The sequence below is a fragment of the Lathamus discolor genome, chromosome 1, assembly GCF_037157495.1.
Source record: "Lathamus discolor isolate bLatDis1 chromosome 1, bLatDis1.hap1, whole genome shotgun sequence".
NCBI lineage: Eukaryota > Metazoa > Chordata > Aves > Psittaciformes > Psittacidae > Lathamus > Lathamus discolor.
Window position 1 is genome coordinate 138,263,909 of NC_088884.1, and position 19,110 is coordinate 138,283,018.

General features: G+C 38.6%; 1 protein-coding gene and 1 long non-coding RNA gene across 7 annotated transcripts in view; one reads left to right on the forward strand and one right to left on the reverse strand.

The window, feature by feature from the left end:
• GABRB1 (gamma-aminobutyric acid type A receptor subunit beta1) overlaps positions 1–19,110 on the reverse strand; it is a 129,554-nt gene that overhangs the window by 36,596 nt on the left and 73,848 nt on the right. The window lies entirely within an intron of this gene.
• LOC136023448 (uncharacterized) lies at positions 1,276–17,600 on the forward strand. 2 transcript variants are annotated; one of them, XR_010616603.1, is made up of 3 exons: positions 1,276–1,376; positions 4,366–4,442; positions 15,913–17,600. It is a non-coding gene; the product is annotated as an uncharacterized LOC136023448 (long non-coding RNA). The 2 variants fall into 2 exon arrangements; XR_010616601.1 differs by having other exon boundaries at positions 1,276–1,372.

Consider the following 19,110-nt stretch of genomic DNA (forward strand, 5'->3'; position numbering starts at 1 on the left):
AGTGCCTGAGAGCTGGAGCTGAAATTTACTGCAAAAAGTAATTTAGCTTGACAGTGCAAGTATGTTGCAAGCCAAAAGAGAAAGCGAGCGAGCTAGATGGGATGTGCTTAGCATAAAGGAAGGTCCAAGAGGGAAGTAAAGTCAGATAACTGGGTTTTAAAATTTAAAAAATGGTGCTAAATTTGTAACTCTTTAAGTATCTCTATACAAACCTTCTAAACGTGACTAAATACGGGAAGACCGATGTTACTACTGAAGTTCCTAGATGGAAGTACAGACTGAAATATCCCACTCAGGAGGGAATAGAGGTTTGCTAGGTGGTAGCAGTGATGTTAGTGTCATCTGGTATCTCCATCTTTTGGGTTGCTTGTTTTGTTATTATTTATTCCAAAATAAAACCAAACCATGCACCAAGCTATGTGTTGTGTGTGTGTGAAAGAAAGACATATACATGTTCAGATGTCTCCCCTTCTTTGGCAGAAAAAGAATCTAGGCAGTATCATCCACACCCAGGCTGGTTTGTAATTGGAAGGCTTTGGGATGTGCTTGGTCAAAACAACTGGTGAAGAACAGATTGTTTCTGGGATTGGACATACTTCATATTGACCCATTGCTATTTATCTTTCTTGTAACCAAGGAAGATCTTTCTGGATTTTGGAAGCAGGGGTGAGGCTGGAAGACAGTGCTGTCATTTTCCTGTAGGTGCTGTGTGACTCTTCAGGAACTGGGGTTTCTCATGTAGCTACTACATGTCGCATTACCTATATTAGTGCATCTCAAACAGAAGTCTGCAGTCACAGGAGGGAAGCAAGGATCTCTTGTTTCCAAGAAATGGATCTCTTGTTTTCAAGAAATCAAGGATTTCTTGTTTCCATATTTCTTGCCGCCTTCTGATGCCTGGCCTGTTGGGTTTTCCAAGATGGGGGAGTCTGCTCCTTTTCCAGTGGTTGTAGCTTTACCTATGCACTGGAAAAATGGGCTAAAACAGTGGCTTTGGTATTAAACAAACTTGGCTGAGAAACATAGAGATCTAGTGGTTTTAGATGAAGAGAAATGAGGTGTTACAAGCTTTCATGCGTGACATGGAAACTCCTTCATAGTTGAGAAGCTTAATCTTGTTTTGATTTTGCAAAACACATGTGAGAAACAGAACAGTTTTGAACTGGTATGTCCTCTGACTCTGTTATGCTGCTACTATTACTGACCAACACCTGTGTGGGCCAGCAGAAAGGGCAGGGCTCTGAGAGAGCAATTAGGAACATCTGGGGAGGTATTTGCCTCTTTTTGTTGGTTGCGTTCGGCTCCATGTCTATCTTCTTCTGGAACCAAGAACTGAGAGGGGAGATGGCTTGGAAAAAATATAGCAGAGAAGGTAGGTAAGTGCTGAACTTCTGTGGGTTTTGTGGAAATGGGTGCCTGGCCAGTCCAAGGTTCTGTCTGGGAGGAAGGGACAAGGAAGAGGAATATAATAACTAATTAATTACAGAGAAATGTGACTTGAGATTTTTAGGACTTCATGTTTCTATGTTGTTTGAAACTATAGTCCCTGCTCCTAGGAGTGTGCAACAGAGAGGGAAAGCAGCATTTTCTATAGGGGGTCCTGTGGAGAAAAGAATGATGGGTAAGAGACAGGAGGAACGGTGATGCAAAGGAAAAGAGGCTTCCACTTGAATCTGTGGTTAGTTTTATGGTCACATTTCTTTATAATGGGCTCACCTACAAAATCTATTAATGACATGTATCACCTAGGAAAGATTGCAATAGCAGGATGAAATGGCTTCTTACAATATGCCATTGTAATACTTCATGTTTGTAACTGACTCTAAGATCTAATACTCACTAAAATATGATTTTACCACTTACAGAGAAAATCTTAAATTATCAAGCCTTTACAGACCATCCAAGCAATTCTTATTCTAGAGTGTGATTGATTTCTGAAGGTTTTTCTTAGGTCTCTTGTATTTAATGTTTTCCCATGTTCTCCCATCCTGACCAGAGAGTAAGCACACCTCATTTGTTCCAAATAGGTGGTTGAACGTGAAAGCTAATAATTCCAGTCAGTGAAGCTGGCAGTATAATTATGTCTCAAAACATATGTTGCCAGGAAATGTGAGTGCATCTGAAGCTGAGCTTGGTTAATCTACCATGTACAGTGACTAATTTTTGTGGAGAACTGAAAGTAAAATGAAACTCTTGCACTAGGACCTTAATGAGAGGATCTTTGCCAAAATGCTGACCCTCCCGGCAGAGTAAAGAGTGACCGAAGAAATCGGATTGCCTTTTTGCACACCCCTGACATGGGAGGAATGCTGGTGTGACTTTTGTGTAGGAAACTGGTTGATGATCATGCCCTGTCACTGAATCTTAATTGGAAAACAAAATAAATCTGAGAAGAAATTAATGCTTTTATAGCATGAGGCCCAAGACTGATTCTGTGACAGTGAATCAGTTTAAGGCATGCATTACTTCAAAGAGATTTCTAGTTACATCTTATTAATTCCTATAACTTTTTGAATGAGCATAAATTAATTATAACATTGAAATAACAGAAACATTCTGCTGTCCCCAGTTTATTCCAATACAGCTTTTCTGTAGTACTTACGCCTTATTTTTCTTTGTGAATTGCACTGCTGATTCAGTTAAGCATAGCAGTAAAAGTTATACCCTGTCTTCATTTTAATTAGAAAACAAGATTTGGGACACAGTGGGAAAGAAAGGATCTTTGGGTTGTTGTTTGTACTACTGTAATTACTGCCTCATAATGTTTCTTTCCTAACCTGATCAACATGTTTCTTAAAATACTTGAGAGTAGTAGAGCAAAATATTTAATAGCAAGTTTTTGGGGAACCGTATTGTTTCTGATAGCCCTCTGATTAGCAGTCTGAATTGATTTATGGCTGGTGTGTACCCCTTTGCCTTTGAGATAGTATTGTCCTGCGGCTTAAACAGCACTTTTCCCTAATGTTTTTCCCCTTTCTGGACAAGTACATCGCCCTTCAGTACTTCTTTTGCTGGGTGAAAAATTTTTCTCTGTCCTTGTTGAGTAGACGCATGTCCTTTCCCAGCTGCATTAGCACTAAATGAAGAGGTTACCATTTTCTAGTTTATCTCCATTCCCTGAAAATTAAAATCCATTATTATTACCAACAGAGCTACTGATGTGGAAACACCTTGAACAGTCTTTGTGAATCTATTTTTGTTAGCTGGTAGTTAAATTGGGTAAGGTGGTAACTAGCTCATAGCGACCAAAATAGATGAGGAAGTGCTCACCAAAGTAACCTTAGTTAGCATCTACGAGAGAGCTGTAATCTCTAGCAGAGAAATGGTGATGGGAGTAGACTGGGAGAGATCTTAAATCGGCACAGTTTAGTTTAGGAGAGAATGTAAGTGTACATATGTGGGTTTATCTGTGTGAATTTAATTTGAGCTTGTCCTTTTCACCCAGTTCAGCTGGGTTTGCATAAGATAGAGCACGCTGACAAGCCCCAGAGAGTGAGAAGCTTAATTATACTTAGAGCATTTAGTTTCTCCTGACTGCCAGCACTGATGAGTCATATGCAGATTTCTTTGAAAATTGGGTTTGTGCCAAAGAAATATTTTTTGTCCTAAAAGATGAGATAATTAAACCCAATATTGATAATTTTGAACTGGTGCGGTATGGGTATTTTGTATTTGAATGTGGTGGTGGTGGGGAGGGAATGTTTCCACTGTTTTTGTCTTTCAGTAGCAGTAGTTGTTTTACAAGGTGGGTAGCAGTTGTGTATGCCAGAAATGTTTTATGGGAAAGAAAAAGGCATAAACATTGTAAGCTGTTCTAGAGCAGTATATATATATTCGCTTGTTTAACTCTATTTGTATTTTAACAGGAGAGAGAACAACTTGCTCCATTGATGCTTTGTCCTGGTTTATTTGTTTTTAGACTTCATTTATATTAAAAATGAAATGTCTTTTTAATTGTAAATAATACTTAGTGCTATCTTATATTCACTGAAAGCTGTGTGTACCAGTGATCCAGCACACTGCTGTATAGTTGTATAGCATCTTGAATGTACATCTGTCACTGCTCCTCTGTAACCTGGACATCCCTCATAAACAGAGTACATGGCTTGTTATAAAGAGTGTTATTTCATGAACTAAATATATATTTCATAATTTAAAGAAATACATATGTCCTATAGATAATGTACTTCCATAAATGCTTTCCTCATATATTGGAGCACCATATTTTGTCTCTTTGATTTTTTTCTCTAATTATTTAAATTTCATTTTTTATTCCAAAGCATGCTTTTAAAAGTTTCATAAGATTGTCTGGTCAACCAAGTTAGGTATTCAAATCCACTAGCTATTCTGATTTCTCCTTGCCAGAGCACATGTTTCAAATGGATGCAATACAAGAGACTTGGAGAGGTGGACCTGTTTATGTAGAAGAGTAAAAGCTCCAAGTAAGTACCTAAAGTTCAGGTTGCCCATTCGATGCTTTAACATGCAGTATAGGCATATTGTTTGATAGTTAGCATTTTATAAGGCTGGGAGGTTGTAATGAAGACTGTGCGAATTTGTATCTGAAATTCAGGAAGAGGTATGAATGGAATCTCATGATATCTTACATACTCATTTTGACTGTAGAACTGCATTTAGGATACTTGTATAGAAAGGCTGGCTACACAACAGGTGATTTTTCACTAAAATCAAGACTGTTAGCTGTATTCGGAATGGTGGTGCAAATACTTTTGGCAAGATGCATTTCACATGCACTTGTGAAATGTAAGGAAGCTGGATGTTATATGAATGTGGGGATGTATTAGCTATTGGTTCTTCCCACAGAGATCATAAAAGCCTTTATGAAATAAGCAAAATAAATGTATTTTATGAACCAAAGCCACGAGCTGATTGAGCACATGACTTGGCTTCCTTAGACATCAGCACAGGTAATATTTATGCACTTTTGAGTTTCCTTGCTGAGCCTCTGCTGTTGACCTATATCAGGCCTTCTTGTCACCTTTCTCCTCCTACCTTGATAAGCTTTAATGTTCTGCAAGCTTGGAGTCTGCAGGCTTTTGTTCTCTCCAAGAAACACATCTGCATTTATTTCTGCAAATAGTTGACATATAATCCCTCACAGTCAGTATCTGTTATTGTGCTTGTTTCTTCCATCCTTAGCTTTAAGAGCACGACATGACTCTGTTTAATGCTTCTGTGCCTTTATTTATGCAGTGCTCATGAGGACAGAATAAGCAAAAATCTCCTCAAATGGTAGAGATGTTTTTTACTATAATGTTAAAGTACTGAATTGAGATTGAAGCTTATACAAGCAGATTTATTTTCTGCTCAAGTTGTCTGACTCTTTAAGGAGAATTTTCTGATAAAATCAGGTTATTTAGGATGTTTGATTCTCACTTTGGGCTGTTTTGTCACAACCTTGCTGTGTTGTGTGGCTTCTTGGAGCCCCAAGAAGTGGCTGGGTAATTTTACTTGGTTTTTGGTTGTTGGTTTTTTATTGTGAGACAAAAGTGAAATAGAGTAAGATGCTGCTGCTTGAGTCTTCTATTGTATTTTCTTCTGGATTTCATAGTACAGAAGCTTTCCGCTGAAATGTTTTAATGATGGAAACCATAATAAATTACATGGGCATTTTTTCATCAAGATGCTAATGAAAATGTTGAAAGCATGAAAGACATCATGCCAACCTCTAATGTTTTGAAACTCTCATTCTTCCACTTTCCATCCTCTATAAAACTTTTGCTAGTGTTCTCATGTTTAGTAGCTAAATAACATGTTATTGCTAAGACTTCATGTTTGGGCAAGCCTAAAGAAAAGGTGCTCTAATAATCTACAGCTTTGATGACTGCTTAGTGGATTATCATGAACTCTAGTTTTTCAAATAGCAATGTGGCTTACTTCAGAGACCAGTGGTTCCTCTCTTACCCCCAGCAGACCTAGTTGCAAAATAAATATGTAATTTATAGGGAGGAAAAAACTGCACTTTGGATTTATTCTTTTTTTTTGGTTTCAAAGTCATTTGAGTGTGAGTTCTGTGGGTGGACAGGCTTAATGCTGCTTGCCCTTTTTTTGCCTTCTCCTGCGGGCTGTAAGTGGCTCACTATAGGAGCTATCACACTGTATTCAAATTCCATACCAGTCACTCAGTGATTTCATAAAATGATTTCTTTTCCTTGAACGGACACTTTATTTTTGTATTGAAGAAAGGAGCTGACAACCTTTCCAGGAGAGGGATTCAGAAATGGGTTTGGAAATGCTGTATTTTAAACTTCATACATTGCAGCTTCTACTAGTTTAATACATTTTCCTGGGCCTAATTTTAGGCTGCTTTGGAAGGAGGATTATTTACACATAGATTTTACTTACTGTTACATTTACACAAAATCAGTGCATGCCTGGCATAGTGGGAAGAACTATGATAAGTTTTATTTCCTTAGATCTTTCAACTCCTTTTGCTATGGCCAGGGCTGTCTCTTTGAGTATGCTAATAGCTCTTCAATTTGGCAAACAATACCTTGCTTATACTGATAAAATTTCATGCAGGTGACTGAGTATAGCAGAAAATTGACTTATTCCCCATGTGGGTGAAAATTTATGGACAGCTCTGTGCAGTATTCAAGGAGCTTTACTTATAATCTTGTGGGCATGTAGACCTTTGATTTTTATTTTTTTTTAAGAAAAGGCTTTGATATTTTCACTGGACTCTTAAAAATAAACCTGACATTTTGCCATTAAGAAATAATAGAAAAAAGGAATTAGAAATGGAATAAAAGATCACTAGTGAATGAAAGCTCATATATATATCAAACAGCCATCAACTCAGTGCTCATAAAAGACAGAAACTCCCATTGCCGTTGAGAAAACATTTCCAGTGAAGCAGGCACTCCACCACTGACATCTCAATCTTGAGCTTATGGGAGACCTACAAAACATCCTTAAAGATATATCTGGAAACTAAGCTTTATGGCAGTACCATTCGTAATGGGAAGAGCAAAATGATACAGGTATAAAATACTTGTGAAAAAAGCTGCTGCTTTTAACTTCAGGTAGTTTAATTGCACAGAGCTCTGAACTTGTTTCAAGTCTGTACTTGGTGGAACAGAGGAGGTAGCCACCACAGTATGAGATGAATATTTTATATGGGTTTTGTCAGGAAAGAACATTCTGATAGATCTGTGAGTTCAGAGCAATTGTTCTAAAATGTCCCTTACCTGAAATTTCTTGCTTTGGTTTGACCTGAATGGGAACTTTTGTGCCTGAAAACTTTCCTGAAAGCTTATCTTACTTTTTGCAGTTAAATTAGTTGGTGCAATAAAAATGTTATTCTTCCTTAAAATAGATTAATTTTGGCTTTTTTCTTTTCTTGCACTCCTGAAAGTCTTAGTAAGTTTTGGTTTTGTTTTTGTTTTGTCTTGGCTGTTGTTGCCTGTTGGGGTTGTTTTTGTTAATCAAATTGTATAAATCTAATTTCGTTTACAGCATCTTTAATGATAGCCACACAGATTACCTGCTGGTTTAGCACCTTTATATCTAGCGCACAGGCTGTCTGCTTGAATCTTCAGGCATTTCCAAGAATTAGGAATATTTTAAAATATTTTAAGAATTTAACTAATGCCAAGCATTTGTTACGCAGAGAAAAAATGTTTTTCTCCCGTGTAATGATTTTCTTATGAGAAAGTAAGCATTCAGTCACTTTAAGGATGGTTTCAGTAATTACTGAAACACCTGTAACATACCCCCAAAGCAAATCTCTTCTCTTTGCTTCTTTTCTAAAGGCAGTCCCAGCAGGGGGCTCCCAGGTAACACTGAGAAATCTTCACTGCTCAATGCACACGGGTTGCCCACACTCGGATGATAGCTGTGTGCTTTAAAACTTGCTAGAATTTGAGATTAATTACTATTTTAATTTTTAAGCATTTCTTCAAGGAATATTTTAGTTGCTAAAGTCTTTTGGCTCATCTTGGTGTGTTTCAGCGGGAATTGCTATTCCTTGGATCCAAAGGTAGATGGTGAAAAGCTGAGTTTTTTCCCTTGGATCTTTCACAAATCTGGCTGCTATAGGTCTTGTGCCAGTTAACACCGTCTAACATCCAAGAGGGAGCTTGGAATCCTTATGCATTTTAGTAATGTTCTGCAAACAGATTGTGTATCGTGTATCAAGAAGAGGCAGCACTAACTGCATTATTAAGAGCAGAATTATCAGTCCCATGTAATAAAATAATTTAAAAAATGCAAACTTGATATACCATCCTAGAAACCTGCTCTAAAAATATACAAACCAGCTATAAAATTAGTGCTTTTTTTCCTCCAGTGAAAAACTCGATAGTTGGAGACAAGTCAGCCATTAGCCAACTGTATTTCAAATGAATCCAGCTGGGGTCAATGGAATATTTCTTAGGAAAGAGTTTGACAATTTTTTTATTCTTTCCCCCCATTTGTAAAATATGCAACTAGAGATTCATCGAAGGTATTTCTTCAGAAACATTTCTACATTTCTTCAGGTAATATCTCTTGTAGTACAGCTTATGAGCTAATAAAACACAAATCGAGGTTTGGGGTTTTTATTTTTGCCTTTTTTTTTTTTTAATTGGACTCCACAGGTGTGTTCCACAGATGTTTTCTGACAAAAGAAAATAATGGGAAATGGGTTAAGACATTATTTGAACTAAATCCTTACCAATAAAATAAGCCTGTGCAATGTTTTTCTTTCTGCTCCTTGATCAGCACATACTAAAACTCATAAATGCAGCACTGTGGGCGTATGGGCAATTTAAATGGAAAACTGGGAGGCCTTTTAAAAGCTTTTTAATACCGTCTCTCATTTTACCAAAAAACAAATAGTCTTACGAGATACGGCCTTTCCTTGGTAAAAATGTTTGTCATAAAACCTGAGAGCAAGTTTAAAACATCCCACATCAGCTGATAAAATAAAAAATATTAAGAATTCCATCCCAGATTTACTTTCTGGGTTCTTCATTTACACAAATGTATTAGGAACAGGACTGGAACTAGATTTATGTTTCCAGTAGAACCACTTGATCACACTGTCTTTTGTAGTTTACAGATCCATCTATCTAAGGATTATGAAAAATGCTGCAGCTGCAGTCTCTTGTGACCATGCTCTTAGAGGTGGCTAGCGTGGCTCTGCTAAAAGAGACATCAGCGGCATGCATCAGACACTTAAATTTCCCAGGCCTGAGAAAAGCCAAGGGGTCTAAACATCCCCAGATTTCTTCTGCCTGTGCCATGGTGCATGGGAGATGTCAGCTTACCCTTTGTATGTAACTTACCTTCTTAGATGACAAACTTTTCTGTCTGATGTATGGAAATTACGGTAATATAAGAGGATGTATATGTATCTTTTTGGAAGATGTCTGGTGCCTTGTTGTATCAAGCCTATTATGCATATGGGTTTGAAAAATTCATTTTTTTTCATGAATACGAAAAACTGGAGAGTTTTCATGTGTGGAAAATGCAGTTTTGCAAAAAGTAAGTTCAAATAATTTGTACCTGTTTTGATTTGTCTTTAGCTGTCTTTTCAAAGAGAAGTGCATGCTCTTACTGACCTCACTCTAGGAAGGACCTGTATGGGCGTTTTCTGTTTGGTTGTTTTGGGCTTTTTGCGTGTTTGTTTATGTTTTTTGTTTGTGTATTTGTAACCCAATCGAATGTGCCATCCAAAACTACAAAATTTGTATTTGAAGTACCTACCTCCTTATGTCTGCTCAGGTTGACTTCTTAGTCTAACATGAAGTCAGACCTGCAGTTTCAGGTGGGATTATATTACCAGTGCTATAGGAATATTTGGTAATCTCACTTTATTAATAGCTTTTTAACTGAAAATGTTAGAGCTGTCACACATCTTGCCTCTTAAAATGAGGTTATTTTGGCCTAGCAATTATGAGACCATGTATGCTGATATATAGCAAAGATGCCAATTAAAGGAATGTACTATTGTATTTTATAGAGTAAGTACTTTTACAGTTTATTATACTCAAGGGTTTGGCTGTTTTCTAGATTGCTACTTCTAAAGTATCAATCTACTACTATTGCTACTTCTAAAGTAACTATTACTACTTCTAAAGTAACTATTGCTACTTCTAAAGTAGGCCACTGATAGTTGAGAAAAAAGGCTAATCCTCTTTTTAAGTGGAGATAATTGTAAAAGAGTGAGGGTTAAGGAGAAAATACATTACCTGAAAACATTTTCTTTTAAATGCATGATTATTTGCATCTTAACATTGTACTCAAACCCCAGTTTTTAATCTGTTTTAAAATTACTTAAAACCACTGTGTTTGATTGCCTTAGTGAATTAATCAAGGTGGGGTTACTCTTGATGCCGATACCTTTAAATACTTGATATGGTACAAGCCAGCATTTTATGTGGTGTGGCAGAGAGCAGGTATGGGCTGATAAACTGAGCTTAGCGAGCAAAGGGGTTGTGTTTGAGAAGCAGCAGCCCCCACAGTCTGGCACCTTTTATTAATTTTCCTTTTCCAGTTTGTGTGTCATTAGTTGAATGGGCTGTCCCAGCATTTGTTCAGGATTTTAGCAGCTTTAGCGTAGTGTTCATTAGAACAGTTCTTGTTTCTTAGAGAGAATACTGACATTAAGACACTCTCCTCTCTTCCCCTCCTTGTGGATCTAAGTGCATTCATCAGTTTGGTGCGGGTCTGGTAAAATATAGCCTCCTTTAGGACCTTAATTTAAATGCATGATGCTTTTACTGTATAAAAAGGTGCAGACTTATTCCCCACCCATAGCCCCTCTAATTTTGGTTGAACAGGTACTTCACTGACGTCACAAGTCAGCACCAATCTAAACTAAATGAGAGTGAGGTTGGTTTTGAGCAGCTATGAACTTACGCTTTCTCCCTCAATAATAATTATTCTCAGCATGCTCAAAATTAATAGTGTGCAAATTGGAAATCTGCAGCAAAGTACAACTTTAATTACTGTCCCTTTGAATCTTTTATTATTAGAAAGAAATGGATTTGCTTTTTATCAAATGGCTTTTTAATGAACTTCAAGACCTGGAAAACACACGAACTGTGGTATACCAAACATATGCTGATACGAAATGTACTAAAATATATTAACCTATCAGGATTCAGCATGGATCTGTACTGTTATGTACCTGTACATAGCATTATATAAAAGCATGTACTAAATAATCTGTACTGCTAACAATACACATCAGCTCTGTAAGTTAAATTGCAGCAGTTTTTAGAAAAGCTTTTGCCCTTTTATTTCCAAAATAGAAGCGATGCAACGTGTATGTCCATTTGGTGCTTCTTGCCCAAATATGAACAGCAAGAAATGTGTTAAAAGTCTAGCATTTCAGGGAAAAAGCAAATATTATGAAGTTATTCAAACTTGAGCACTAACTTCACAGAATCACAGAATCCCAAGGGTTGGAAGGGACCTAAAAAGATCATCTAGTCCAACCCCCCTGCAAGAGCAGGGTAACCTACAGTACATCACACAGGAACTTGTCCAGGCGGGCCTTGAATATCTCCAGTGTAGGAGACTCCACAACCCCCCTGGGCAAAACTGGAGTATGAAGATAAAATATGTGCTAATGCAATGGTGAGTATGCAACTGGCCATGCTGACAGAGTAGGAGTCACATAGGTCACTTGTGAAAAACTTGGATTTTCTTTCTTATTGTTCAAGTCTAAGACATCTGTGCACCTAACAGGTTATCAGGCATGAGCTTTTATGGCTTGTGAGAGGAGAAAGCTGGGATGGTAAACATACAAAAGCTCCTTTCTCATCTGATACCGACCCTGCAAAGACAAGTAAAGAAAGACATACTCTTGAAAAATTGCCCACGCTGTTATTGATTGAAGTGATTCTTAGGTGGTATGCAAATTTATTTGAAATTCTGCTTGATCAAATGTACTTTGGTATTAATCTCTGCCATTATATTTTCTTTTTTTTTTTTACTTAATTTCTGTCTCCCAATGTGTTTGAGGCATCTATAAGTAATAGAATTGTTTAAATGTACTAAAGATGAGCTTTGGTGTGAATGGAGTTCTTTCCTTCTTTTTTACTGTTTACTTATTTTTAGAAAGCAATTATATTTAGAAGTACATTTTGGGTACAGATTAGGTTGACAGTTGCAGAGTTGTAATTCCATTGGAAGAAATTTCCACTTCTAATACGAAAGGCAGGACTTGCTCAGATTTTGTATGCAGAACATAGTCTGTATAATAGAGAAGAAACTGATCCAAAACCAAGTTAAACCAAAACAGTAAGAGATGATGTGCTGTATGGAAGATATGTAATCCACACTTTGCAATGTCCTTCAACTTTAAAGTGAAATGTTTGTTAACTGTTGCCTAAATTTTTGTATTGTTCTTTGGATAGTATTCATGTGGGTAAGTAGTATTTTAACAAGACATTTAAATAGGTGACAATTTCAGTAATCTAAGTTTGATCTAGAATCTGCTTGATTAAGTGGTCTTTGAATAAAGCCTAGTAGGCTTTGCTCTACAAAATGCTTATAATTCAGTTCTTCAAAGTGCTGTGTTTGATGGCCATAACTAATTGCAGCATCGAAAGCTTGTGCTTAAATTCAAGCCTAGTTCTTCTGATTCTACCAGACTGCTTATGTACTTAACTACTGATTAAAGAGCCACTGCTCGCATATTTAAAGCTGAGTCCATGTTAAGTACTTGTGTGTTTGTTGGGGTATTTTTATGCTTTCTCTACAGGACTCATCCAACCTGCAGTTTTTCCCCACCTTTTGTAGATTATTTTAACATAAAAAAAATTCTGTGTGATAATGTAATAAAAAATAAGTTGGCTGCAACTGGAGGAAGAAGTTTCAAATCAAACACAGGGAATTATATGAATTCAGTAGGAGTTTATGAAAAGTTGCTTTCCACAGAGCTAGGTGTTTCTGCCACATCTGCTGTTTTATGGGGGTAAGAGGTAGGGGAGATTCATGGTGCATGCCACTGGAGGGATTTCTGTTTGCATGCTGTCAGTGATGAGGAGAGCATCTCCTTTTGGGATGCGCAGGTGGTGGCTTCCCCTGGCTGTTTGAGGACATTCATACTAAAGGAAGACAGCAAACCTGTCTCTGAGTTATACCTAGGATGTCTTACCCTGCCCTGGCAGCCAGAGATGACCCTACCTTTTTTCATTTTTGGTTTTATAGTTTTCTTTTTTTTTCCATTTGTGCTATTTATTAACTACCAATTTACCATTTCATATTATCAGGCCTGGGATGCTCCATTTCGTGCTTGACACTGAATAAAACCTCAGTGTTTCAGAAGCAGTATTTTTTTGTTTGCACATAGAAGCCTATAAGCAGCTGCAGGTTTTCTGGTTTATCTGCGGTAGTAAAGGTATACAGAAGAGATGCCCCGTACGTTTAAGAGCTTTACTCACTTAAATTTCCTCAGTTTTGTCTGTGTGCTTTCAGTTATAAATTACTACAATCATCTTAGCCTGTGTATTCTTCATCAAATGATGTTAAAGAAATGATAAAACCCTGTATTGACTGGTATGTTACATTGTGTGTAACAGATCTGTGAGTGAAGTAGTGGTGAGATTGCATTGCACTGTATATACAGCATTACATGAACTTAGTAAAAAGGTTACAAATCCATCCTCTCCAGAATGAGGATGTGCCTGAACTGAGGGTGTCTCTGATTTCCACCTGCAGCGTTAAGCAGTGAAGTACACAGCAGCCTCCAGGGACGGGTCATAGAGCAACTTGGTACATAGTTTCCCATTAGTGGCCAACTTAAATACTAGAGAAGTAAAACAATGATGAATTGAGCTTCATGCAGCAAATGGACTAAAAGTGCTGGTCTCGCACTGATTCATCATCCTTAACATCCTGTAGCACTCTGTCCTTTCCAATCTTAGTACATTAGGTGGACAGGCTGGGCACAAAGAGCCCTGGGAGGAGCTGGAGGAGGCAGTTTTGGGGAGAAATGTTCACACCTGGGGAGGAGCTGACAGAGTGTAAACATGGGCTTCAACATCTATGCTGCAGAAAAGTCTGGCTGGACCTGAAGAAATGTTTCTGAAATGCAATAGGCCCAGTGCGGAAGTAAAGCTTTGTGCTGCTTCTGCTGTGTTGCCTGCTGTTAGCAAGTGAGACAGCTGCAAGGGACACCCAGCCTAGGAGGGAGACAACCATTAAAACCAATAAATCACAGAGTACTTCCTGTTTGGACTAGAGGACTGCAGTGTTCTTTTCGTAAGCTTAGGTGTGGCTGGGTTAAATTTTCTTTATTTTTGCTATTTTTGTTTGGTGCCTGAACATAAATACACCTTTCTTTACATCTGTCAAACAAAGCAAGCAAATTTAATTTCTGCAGGGTTCTCTTCTGTTCCACACTTTTCCTCCTCAGATAGAGCATGTATCTGTTCTTCAGTTGATTTTCTCACTCATTCAGTAAAAAATGAGTGATGTTGAGAGCGTCTCACTCCCTGGCGCTCCTTCACTGTTCTTTCATAGTTACGAGACAGACTACACCTCTACTGTCTCCTTGGGCTTTCAGCATTATTTAGACAAGCCCATCCCTCACCTTCTGTGTGACAAATAAGCTGTATCTTGGTATGCCAGTGCCCGCTTGAGTGCTACTGTGCCTCATGCAATAAATTGCAGAATGTAGCTGTATTGACATTATATATTTCTTTATTTTCTCAGGATGTATTCTACAAACCAGATTGCAACCTCTGCCAAATTAACTGCAGCGTGTGGCAAATGACATGAGATGGACTGTGTCAAATTAATTGTTTTTGCACATGTTAAGAACAATCCTGGAAATGCATTTTTGCTTATGGCAACACCAGATATTAAGGGTGCCGCAGCAGCCAGGTGAATGTTCTCTGTTTTGACTTCATAAGCATGCAGGCTGGAGGAGTCCTTGGTCAAGCATGAGAGAGCATAAGTGAACTTTGGATCTTTTTTCCCCTCTGGTAATTGCTAAGGGTAAGAAATAGCCCTTTCTCTACAGCTACTGAAGCCTGGTTAATAAATGCAGCTGTATTTTGGCCACACATACCATCTTCCATGCATAGACTATTGTTACTGACTGCCTTCTCCCCAGTGAATTAAGGTACTGGTCATTGATCACTCATCTAGCAAGGGCTTAAAGGAGGGTCTGGGGAACTACAGGCCTGTCAGTCTGACCTTGGTGCTGGGTAAGCTTACGGAGCAGATCATCTTGAGTGCCATCACGCAGTGTGTGCAGGACAACCTGGTGACCAGGCCCAGTCAGCATGGGTATTTTTAGAGGCAGGCCCTGCTTGACTAACCTAATCTCCTTCTGTGATGAAGTGACCTGCTTAGTGGATGAGGGAAAGGACATGGATGTTGTCTACCTAGACTTTAATAAAGCCTTTGACACTGTTTCCCATAGCATTCTCCAGGACAAACTGGCTGCTCATGGTGTGCTCTTTACTGGGTAAAAACTGGCTGGATGGCAGAGCCCAAAGGGTGATGATGAATGGAGTTACAGCCAGCTGGCAGCTGCCCAGCGCTCAGTACTGGGGCTAGTTCTGTTTACATATCTTTATCAATGACCTGGACCAGAGGATCAAGTGTAACCTCTGTAAGTTTGCAGATGACGCCAAACTGGGCAGGAGTTTTGATCTGCTGAAGGGTAGGAAGGCTTTACGGAGGGATCTGAGCAGGCTGGATTGATGAGCTAAGGCCAACTGTATGAGGTACAACAAGGCCCAGTGTGGGGCCCTACACTTAAGTCACAACAACCCCATTCTTCACCAAAAAGGTTGTCAGGCATTGGAACAAACGCCTGGAGATGTGGCTGAGTCACCATCCGTGGAGGTATTGAAAAAAGATGTGTAGATAAAGTGCTGAGGGTCACGGTTTAGTGGCGGACTGGCAGTGCTGGGTTAATGGTTTGACTCAACTATCTTACAGGTCTTTTCCAATTTAGATGATTCTATGATCTCCTTGCACCAGCCATGCTATGCCCAAGGCTATGAAGTAGGAAGAGGAGATGGCAGTAGGATTGACAGAGGGCTACAGACAATTCAGTCTGCAAGCAGCAGGAAGAACTAAAAGGAAAATCCATCAGCCTCAGGATCAATTTTCTGTGTTCTCTTCATCTTTTGTTTTTTTCCCTTCTGATTAAAGAATTGGTCCTAGCAGTGCATCTCCCTTGACGACGGACCATGCTGGCTGCCCGTCAGGCGTGATTGCTTGTTTAAACATAGTCTATCGGGAAAAAGTTTGCAGCAGGTCCAGCGTGACCTGTGGCAGGCTGAACTGGCATTCACAATGCACATGTGAAATGCTTCCCCCATCTGTACCTCTCACTAGCTGTACATTGAGGAATGTATTCATTTGCCTGTGAATCCTGAAAACTGACCTTCAGAGACACAAATCTTTTGGAACATAGAAGAAATGACAAATATTTGATTGACTTGCTTTCGCAAAGTTCTTGTATATCTTCGGGTTTCAAAAACATAAAAGAAGTCCCAAATTGGTTCTTATAGCCTTAATACTGCAATGTGGTTCACATACAACCACATATGGAAATACCAAGCAGGAAAAGCAGTGTCTTCTGTGTCAGTTGTAATCTGGTGTCTTGCCCCTCCCTGGATGTTTTACTCCAGTATGACACTACTACTTTTTTTAAGATGCCTGCTGCATCTTCTGGCATTGTTAACATGGAAGAAATAGGGTTTTGTATCATTTCCAAAACTACTCTATGCTTGATAAAAGAATCTTTTATAAGTTGTTCTGTATTTGTCTGTAGAGTGAAATAAAAAGTAGCTTTATATTTCAGTTAGATGAGATGGGGTTTTATCACTTAGAATGACTGCAGTTTCTGTTTTTTGGTTTTTTTTTTTGGCTGGATCTGTTTAGTAACACAGGTGAGGACAATCTTTTAAGTACCAGTGTTAAGTAGGCTGCTTGTTGCCATGATGGGATGTCCTCAAAATACTTCAACTCTTTAATAAAATCCATCAAGGTGTTTGGAGGAAACCCAAAACTTCATAGCCCCAAATCATGGCAATACAAAACCAATCCATAAAGCAGTAAATTTTCACCACACTAAAAGATGTAAACTGGTAGCTATTAAATTCTTTATTAACACTCAGATATATCACTGAAAGAGAGTCAGGAAGGGAAGTTTACACTCAAATTTACTTTTAAGATTATATTTAAAACCAAAGCATTCTGCATTGAAATATAGCTTTTCTTGTATTCCACTTTAAGGGTATGCTAGAATGGCTTCCATGGATATCATATGAATAAGTACTTAGTAAATCCAATGTTGCATGGCTCAATTCATGGTTTTGAATTGGTTTGAGGTAGATGGGTGTATCTGACAATGTTGTCTGACAATGTATGCCACAGAATACCTTCTTTATGTAAGTGGTGAAGTAAGTCCTTATGTTGAAGACAAAGATCATTCTGCCCCCTGTCCCCTTGCAGTGCCCAGCAAAGTAGCATCCTGTGCTGCAGGGGTCTAAAAATGTGTGGTCTTGCTAACCCCAAACTTTCCACGCTTCAAACCAGATCTTCACTCCTTGTCATGATATTACTCCCTGCTTTTAAATAAATGAACACCTGCTCTGATGAAAGATGGGTTGGTGTGTGAACATTGGAAGGGAGGGAAATCTACGTAAAGGTATCACTGAAGGCATGTTGCACTTCTTAACAACTAATCCTTTTGAAGGATCTGCTTCTTTTACCAACACCAAATGAATTTCTGCTGATATTAACATGACATTGCCTCAAAATAAACAGAACAGACACTTAAGAAGCAACAAGTTGCCATTGCCCTGCTAATGAAATGCTCAGAATTCAGACAGCAGAAAAATACTAGGAAAGGATGATTTAAATCAGAACTTCCATACTCAACATCATGACATAAGAATTTTAATATGCAATTCAGTATAATAAATTATTAAATTGTCCTTAAATATCTTAAAGACAAATTACATGTCTAGCATCTTACCTGGGAAAGAGGGACAAAAGGCAAGCAAAAGAAAGAACATGTGTTGGTTTGAGAATCTAGATCTTTGGGAGATATTTCTAGAGAATCTTACCTGAAAAAGCAATGAAAGTAATGAGGCATTAGACACGCTGCTAGTGCCAAAAGGGTTATAGCTGATGGGATTTGATGACTTATTAAAAATGGGGGGAAGAATAACGAAGAATACAGTATTCTGCCAGCTGTACTGGGACCAAGCTAGAGCTGTCTCAGACACCAGCCTTACAGTGCTGCAGGTTTGCATATTGACTTCAAGGGATTTTTCCTCTCTTAGGAAGCATGTGGCTACACCACAGAAAATAATGATAGCTGTCCTGGTTTTGGCTGGGATAGTTTTCTTCCCTAGTAGCTGGTACAGTGCTGTGTTTCAGCTTTATTCTGAGAATAATGTTGATAACACACTGATGTTTTATTTGTTGCTAAGCAGTGCTTACTCGAAGTCAAGGACTTTTTAGTTTCTCATGCTGTGCCAGTGAGGTAGGAGGTGCACAAGATGCTGGAAGGGAGCACAGCTGACCCCAACTGACCACAGGAATATTCCATACCATAGAGCATCATGCTCAGCATATAAGACTGGGGAGAAGAAGAAGGGAGAAGAGGACATTTGGAGATGGCATTTGCCTTCCCGACTGTTACATGTGATGGAGCATTGCTCTCCTGGAAATGGCTGATGGGGAATGGTGAATGAATTCCTTGTTTTGCTTTGCTTGCATGAGCATCTTTTGCTTTCTATATTAAACTGTCTTAAACCAGGAGTTTTCCCACTTTTACCCTACCAGTTCTCTGCCCCATCCCAGTGGATGGGTGTGTGAGTGGCTGAGCAGGACTCAGTTGCCAGCGGGGGTTAAACCACGACAAGTCCATAATACTTAACAGTGACACTCAACTTTCCTGGCATATCTGAAATGGAGTTAAATGGAAATATTAACGTGGAGTTAAACATGTTTGTGTATTTAGTTGCTTGGGCAATAGGATGAAAGAGTTACTTAGTAATGCTATGCATTATTCACTACTGTGAATAATTAAGAGAAGTAGCATTTTCAATAAGACATGACAGCAATGCACTATTTTACAAGCCAGAAGGTTTAGGAATATTCTGTGTCTGCACAAGT